This window comes from Lucilia sericata, unplaced genomic scaffold, assembly GCF_015586225.1.
Source record: "Lucilia sericata isolate MDLA Ls3-8-SP2 unplaced genomic scaffold, ASM1558622v1 Contig000241F_arrow, whole genome shotgun sequence".
Classification (NCBI taxonomy): domain Eukaryota; kingdom Metazoa; phylum Arthropoda; class Insecta; order Diptera; family Calliphoridae; genus Lucilia; species Lucilia sericata.
Window position 1 is genome coordinate 125,684 of NW_023994268.1, and position 7,917 is coordinate 133,600.

Below are 7,917 nucleotides of genomic sequence, written 5' to 3' on the forward strand. Positions count from 1 at the left end.
CAAGCAGCATGTACGCTGAACTCAATGTAGTAGTTTGATATTACACTTTTTGTCCAAAGCAGTCCACCAGATTATTGAAGCATAAGCTAGAATTGGTCTAATTACACTTTTATAAAGCCAATTTGTCATAGTAAGACTAAGACCCCATTTCATGCCTATGGTTCTCCTACATATCGCCCAGCACCGATGTGCCTTGTTGATCCTATCCTCTATGTGGTGTCTCCATTTTAATTTCCGGTCAAGCATTACACCTAAGTACTTAACTTTGTCTGTCACCGATATCTTCTTGCCCAGGAAGCAAGGTTCAGTATATGTAGAAATTTTTGTCTTTCTTGTGAAAAGACATATTTCCGTCTTCGCCGGGTTAACATTGAGGCCTCTCGGTTGAGCCCAGCTCAAGGCCGTATTCAGAGCCTCCTCAGCTCTTCTACACAAGTAATTTGGATCCTTTCCCTTTAAAGGTATTACGACATCGTCTGCATAGCAGACAGGCCTAAGTCCTTTCTCGGTTAGGGTCCTTAGGAGGCTATTAATCGTGGTAATCCAGAGTAAAGGTGACAAAATGCCACCCTGTGGTATACCGCGAAATACCTTTTTCCTGATAGTTATATCGTACATCTCGCAGCTTATCCATCTGTTCCTTAGCATGTGGTTGATCTAGTTACGGAGAACCCGGTCAACATAAAACTGGTCTAGGGATTGGATAAGAGTGTCAGTGTGCACGTTATTGCAGGCGCCTTCGATGTCAATACCTCCAGTGTATATAGTTTGCTATCAAAGGCTGCACCTATGTAGTGGACAACTTCGTTTAAAGCGGTTTCCACCGATCGTCCCTTTACATAAACATGCTGCTTAAATTTTAGGTCTTTGTCGGGTATACTGCTTTTCACCATACTATCAACTATCCGTTCCAAAGTTTTAAGTAGGAAGGACGTAAGACTTATCGGTCGATAAGACTTAGGTGTCGAATAGCTAGCTTTCCCTGGTTTAGGTATAAATATTACCTTTGCATCCTGGCATTTAACGGGGGTATATGTGAATTTCAAGCATGCAGTGAATATCTGAGACAGAAGTACGGACACCAGTCCCTCCTCCATCTGTAAGAGTGCCGGGAAAATGCCATCCGGCCCTACAGCTTTATAGGGAGCGAAGCTCTTGATTGCCCCTTTAACCATATCAGATGTAATTACAATTTCCGTGTTAGCCTCCCCTTCCTCCAATATCGGTTCATCTATGTTATTCGATATACCGGGTGGGAAATGAGAGTCCATTAGGAGTTTCATTGTCTCCTCCATATCCTTCAGCCTCCTGCCCGTATCATCGACCATAAATTCCGGTTGGACATGAGTTTTGAATAGGAATTTTTTTATCTTCGATGCGTCATTTACGCTGTCTACCTGTTCACAGAAAAGTTTTCAGGAGTCTCGTTTGGCTTTACGAACAATTTTCTTATATTCACCAAGTTTACTACGATACTCATCCCAGTATACTGCGGTCTTTTTACGCCGTGTCCAGTTAAATAGTTTGCGAAGAGTCTTCCCAAGGTTCCGGATCTCCCCGGTTACCCAGGGTTTCTCCTGGGCAGATCTTCGCTCTCGCAGAGGGCAGCTGTCCTCGAACGATTCAACCAAGGCACTTGTGAGTATTTCTACTTTGGCGTCTATGTCTTCTTTATTACGACATTGAAAAGTGTCCTGACATAAACGGTTCATTAGTAAGGAACCGAACATTGTCCAATTAGTTTTAGACATATTTCGAAACTTTATCGGCTTTGGGGTTAGGTGCTTGTCCCCTGCGATTGGTGTTTGTACTACCCCAAGCTACATGGTGGGAGTTTGCATCACAACTTATTACAATTATCATATTTTTCCGTTGTGCCTCTCCGACCAGTTTCATCAGCTCCGACGTTGGTGTTATTGTCGGAGAATCGAAAGGCAGGTAAACATATGCAACTTATATGTTGCCACGACCTTGCTTCAGCACCGTTGCATCCGATGTGGATAAGCCTGTTGAGAGGAGAAAACATAAGTTCTTGTGACATAAGATACATGTTCTCGGCCGAGACCCTGTATCAGCGTAGAAAAGATGTAAATTTACGTGATTTAATCCAGAAAGCTTGTTGCGAATCGTTCAAGGTTCCTGGAATAAAGCTATATGTATTTTACCTGTGTTAATTTTAGCCATCAGAGCGTTGGTAGCTGTCTCGCTCCGATGGAGGTTTATTTGGATAACCTCAATCATGGCCATCCATTAAACTGTCTTCCAGCGAGTTGGTGGGCACCTCCACGCTCTTTGGATTTGACTCCTCCGCGTAGCCTGAAGTGGCTATTAATGCAGTGGGTGCTGTTGATGGCTCTGCGGTGTCGTTATCAGGCATAGGAATAGGAATAGCAGTATTTTTAATAGACACATTCCCAATTCTGGAGAGCACTGCTGTTCTGTCTTCTGGCGAGTGAGTGATTTCCTCCTCGCTTTTAGGATTTGACTCCTCAACATTGCCAGTACTTGCTAATGATGCTTTGGGTACTGTCTTAGGTGTTTTAGTGTCCTTGTCGGGGCCGGTTTTGACAGCCCTTTCAATCGGCTCCTTCCCAATTTTGGAAAGGGCAACTACACTTTCTTCTGGCAAGTTAATGGTAAATTCCTCGCTTTTAGGATTTGACTCCTCAACGTTATCAGTAGTGGATACTGATGCTGTGGTCTTAGGTTTTTTAGTGTCCTTTTCGAGGCTTGCTGCAACAGCCCTTCCAATCAGCACCTTCCCAATTTTGAATATAACAGCTTTAGAGGCTAAGTAAGCCCTACCTTTATTCTTGACAAGACTAGCCATGGATTTCTGGTCAATACCTATTACAAATAAAGTTCCCTCAGGTTCTTCTTTCCTGTAAAAGACATCCCATGTTTCCACGGCCAGCTCAGCATTTTGACCTCCAAGAATTTCCAGTATACGTTCAGTTTCCAGTATAAGCCAGTTTACTGCCCCATCCTTTTATGTAGACAGTGGACTTTAAGATCACCGGAAGCTCGTTCTTCTTTGCCAGTCCCAGCCTAGCGCCGTCGCAGGGAGTAGGGATACTTTCCACCAAGTTCTTTAAAGTGCGAACACATTGGTGAGTTGCCAACCTCATCAACATCACGCCCATGCTGAACTCGCAGCTCACGTTCTCTATTGGTTGTTTGCCCTTTGAAGCGATTGCATGGTCCACTATCTTATTGTTCACCAGATCTTCTACCTTTCTCTGTTGGTCTATTGGAATTTTGCCTGTCGGATTACCGGCATCGTAAACTGCATAGTAGTGATCGTCCCGGTGTCTTTTTCTGGCAATTTTGGCGTAAGATGGCGGCTCTTTTCCTTTTTCACTATCTAGCCTCTCTTTCCTCGCTTTTCGGGGCTTCTTTTGAGATACCCGTGCCTTCGAGTTTGATTTCGCCGACGTGATCATCTTCGGGATATCTATCTTGGCATTGTCACCCTTACTCTCAGGATTCTGACTTGAGGTTCCTTTGAGTGAAGTATGGCTTGGCTTCGACTGTGTATTAGAAGACGGGGAGCTCTTTTTCTTCTTAGGTTTATTCTCAGTTGTCAACTCTTCGGGACACCTGATCCTCTTTGCCTCAGATCTTGTGAGAGAGTCCGACTTTTCCTTTGGAGTGTCGTTGGATTGACTAACTATGATTTCCTGATGCATCTTTTTCAGCTTCCTCCTCTGTGCTCCAGATAGTCTTTTCTTAGTAATAGGTAGTTTAGCTATGCTATCACTCACCTGTTTCACCATTTGCCCTACTTCATCCTTTTTGGGATTTGCTATAATGGTGTTGTTATTATCTTCTGATGATTCAGAGTCGGAACCCTAACCTATACTTAAAGGCTGAGGTAGCTTAGAGCTCTCTCCGAGTACATCCTTCTCTTTCACCCCTATGTTTTTGCTAATGGCATGCTGTACACTTGACGCATTATCCGCCACGGAGGCCAAGGTACCCACCTCCGTAGTAGTATTTTGCTCACGATTGCAGGATGACGACGACACGTGACTCGCGAGTGGATCAACACTTGCCGCCGGTACTGGGTTATTTAGGCCCTGCACCGTAACTTTCATATTTTTATTTTCCATGTTGTTTTATTTCAAGTTTTTGGTCCGCGGGGAATATAATATTCCCAGGTGGTGGACAATCTGCCCTCCCTCAGCTTGATTCAAACTAAAAACTGGGAGAGGACAGATGGTCCATCACCACCCCCTATCCGCCACCCGGGGACGCGGTCGGTAGGAAAAACGGGAAAACTCCCCCGAGTAACAAAACAATATAAATGATTGTTTTTTCTAGTTTTTTATTAAAATACTGATTATGTAGTGCATGACTTTAATATTTCTCGTACTATATCTTCATCGTTATCTTCATTTTGATATTTTTCAAATGATCTTATTTCATTTGCAATATAATTAGTTATATATTCATAAACATTTTATTTTGTAAAAGATTTTTAATACTAAATTTCCATACAAAATTTGATTTTTATAAAACTTGTATAAAATTAAAACTTGTTTATGATTAAGGCCACTTAACAGCATGCATTTCGAATCAATTCTTTTCGAATTTGTATTATTGAACATAAAAATTCAGTTTAAAAACGATTTCGAATTTTATTTTTAATTACAGCCATTGAAATAAAAAGCCTTTCAACTTCGGCATTAGAAAAAGGTGAAACGAGTAATGACAATAAAAAAAATAGACAATTTATTAAATGCATTTTCACCGATAAAATTTTCAAAATTATATACTTGAATTTAAAAAGACATTGTATCAGTTTTTTTATCAAAATGTCGTTTTGTAATCTCCAACCACTGATTTTCAATAATATTTTTATCAGTTAAACTATACTTAATTTTTAATAGAAAACATAAAAATATTTTTTATCAAGCAAATTATGCTAAAAAGCATTTAGCATAATTTTAAAAACTTCAATGCATTTTCACGATGCAAAATGCAAAATCTAGCACTGAAAGTGCTAAAATGGCAACACTGTACAAATATTTCATTCAGTTGTATGACAGCCAGTGTTCGAAAAGAAACAGTACCTTATTCGTACGGTAACTTTAATGACCACATACCCTTTGTTTTTTTAGAGTATGTGGTCGTGCACATAAACAACATACACTACCTATCGGTTTCGTGTTGCGTACACAAACATTATTCACTTCGTACACTAATTCTAGCTCGATTCGATTGCGTATTGTGCGCTATGTTTTGGGTATTTTTAGCGGAGATTTTAGAGGACTTTAGCGTACTTTTTAGTGCTCTTTTACCAATACGTACGTAGAGGACATTTATAGCGATCATGTGCGTTATTATGTGGGAAATGTGTGACGTTGTCCTGTCCAAATTAGATAAAATGTTTGTGTTCAATTTGTGAATTTGTGAGAAGCTGTATGAATTGTGTAAAAATAGCGAAAAAGAGATTTGTGTCAGGAAATGCTTAGAATGAGCTCCTGTTCCAGAAACCAATGAGCGCAATGGCTCTGGTGGTGGAATCAACGGTGTCAATTTCACTTTGCCACTTGCGCAACACAATCCAGGAGTTTCATTTTTATATTTCAATGCCTTACAATGTGGCCATACAACGCTCATCGAACCAATAGCAACGGAATGGTCTGCACTGTAATCGATTGTCCTGTTGTAATGGAATGCAGCTCGATGAGAATTTAACGCAACATTTGTTTCTCTTCTTGCACGAACATTTGAATTTATTATCACTCGGTTGGATTCTATAGAACGATTGTGTCTCATTCGATGCATATCTACTTCGTCTGCATATTCTCTTTCTTCTTGTGTACGTGCAGAACGTGTTTGTGATAATCGATTTCGTTCAATTTTATTTCGCTCTTCGATTTGCTTCGCAGTTTGATTAGATCGAAAATACGCTTGATTTGAAGCATTGCGAGTTCTGCGACCTTAATTGCTCCTTCTTATTGGCGGCATTATAATGCAAGATAATTTATTGACTTTGCTCTTATCTTTTAACCGTTTATAACTTCAAAACCCACAGTCTATAGTAGGTTAATCTATAAATTTGTTTGAGGTAACACGATTTAACTTATTTCAATTAATGAATTGATTGCAATGTACTTACAATGGAATCTTAATTCAAAAAAAAACTTATCACCGTTAGTTAACTTTTTTAGAAACACTTTAAACTTTGTTTAATTCACAATTAACAATTACACTTATTTTATTTTTCGTCCACCAATTAATTTGATTCACAATTTGACAATAAGCTGTCAATCAACATTAGCACATTTAACAAAATAAATTGCAATGTAAATAAAAAAGTAACAGTATTTTCGAACAAATCGCGAAACAATACAAAAGTAATAACAAATGAGTTATTAACAACCTAAGAGCAAAAACTTTACTTACAAATAAGCCGAAAAATAAGGAGAATTTGACGATTAGACTTAGATTTTTCGACTGGAGAAGTGTTTATTTTTGTTCGTGATGTCGCAAAAGCAATCCTTTATATTTTGGTTGGAAATAAGTTGTTTTGTTAGTAGAGCTATTTATAGAATTATGTATTTACAAACAAAAAATTAAAAAATTAAAAAAAAAATTAAGTCGCGACCACGAATCGAACCAACACCTATTCGACTGCTACTGTTGCACTCACTACACCACTATTTACTTGGTTTTCACACAGTAATACTATATTATTTTCTGTTTTTCTAAAAATAAACATGCAATGAAATAATCAGCAAATTGAGAAAAAATAACTATTTATTTGCTTTGTTTATTTATTTTGATTTTTTAGACTTTACTACAGTGCACTCTCTCTAATATGAAATTGAGAAAAATTAACTATTTATTTGCTTTGTTTGTTTATTTTGATTTTTTAGCACTCTCTCTAATATGAACAACTTAATATATGAACACTTTTTACTTCCATAGACTATTCTAAAATATGAGCAGCTTATTTTTGTTTTTTAACGTATTTTATCTATATGTACAAAAAAATTACCCGACGATTTAATATAAGTGAGCGAATAAATGGGAGTATCAGTAAACGTGGACAATTTTTCTTTCTGTAAGTAACTTTTGTAAACTATTAAAACATTTTAAAAAAATAAGATAAATCCGTCCAAACGTTCCAAGATTTTAGATAAATCGAAAAAAAGGCTTAAAAGTGGGTGTTTGGGGCCAAATCTGGAGCTGGTATTACCTGAATCCAATTTGTTGTGTTGGAGCTGGTCTACAGAGTAGGATGCGCAATCTCAGGCACTTGTCAATCAATATATATTGCGGCAGGTCAGGAACCACCTTTTTGCTCTCAGCAAACACAAACCACCCTTATTTTGTTCGGAGAACAAACACTGATTTTATTTGTTTTATTGGATCTATTTTATTCTTTATTTTATTTCTTTGTTTGGTTTTATTATATTCAATTTCAACACAAAATTACTTTTTTTGTTAATTTCATTAAATTTTATAAATTATTAAATTTTCTTTTTCTTTTGTCCGTCTGCTATTTGAGAAAAACCAAGAGCGAATAAAAAAACATCAAACCATGTTTCTTTTAGCAAACTCATACTCACCACACTACATATGGTGATGCCAGATTACCATATGCAGTGTAGTTTGTAGGGGTCGCAATACACAAATAACTTTTGACGGCGTCAACATACCGCCGGCCTTGCGACAATAATACAAACTAGTTATAAAATGTTAGATTTAATTTTAGTTTTCAAAATAAAAATAAGAATTCGTATTTAAAAAAGGAATGGGAATACATATATATTAATGGAATTAAATGAAATTCATTAAATCATAAATAAAGTAAACAATTAAATTCAAATTAGTATTATATTCTTAACAACAGTAGTTATAAAAAAGGTTCAATTCATTAAATTCATAAATGAGATCAATACT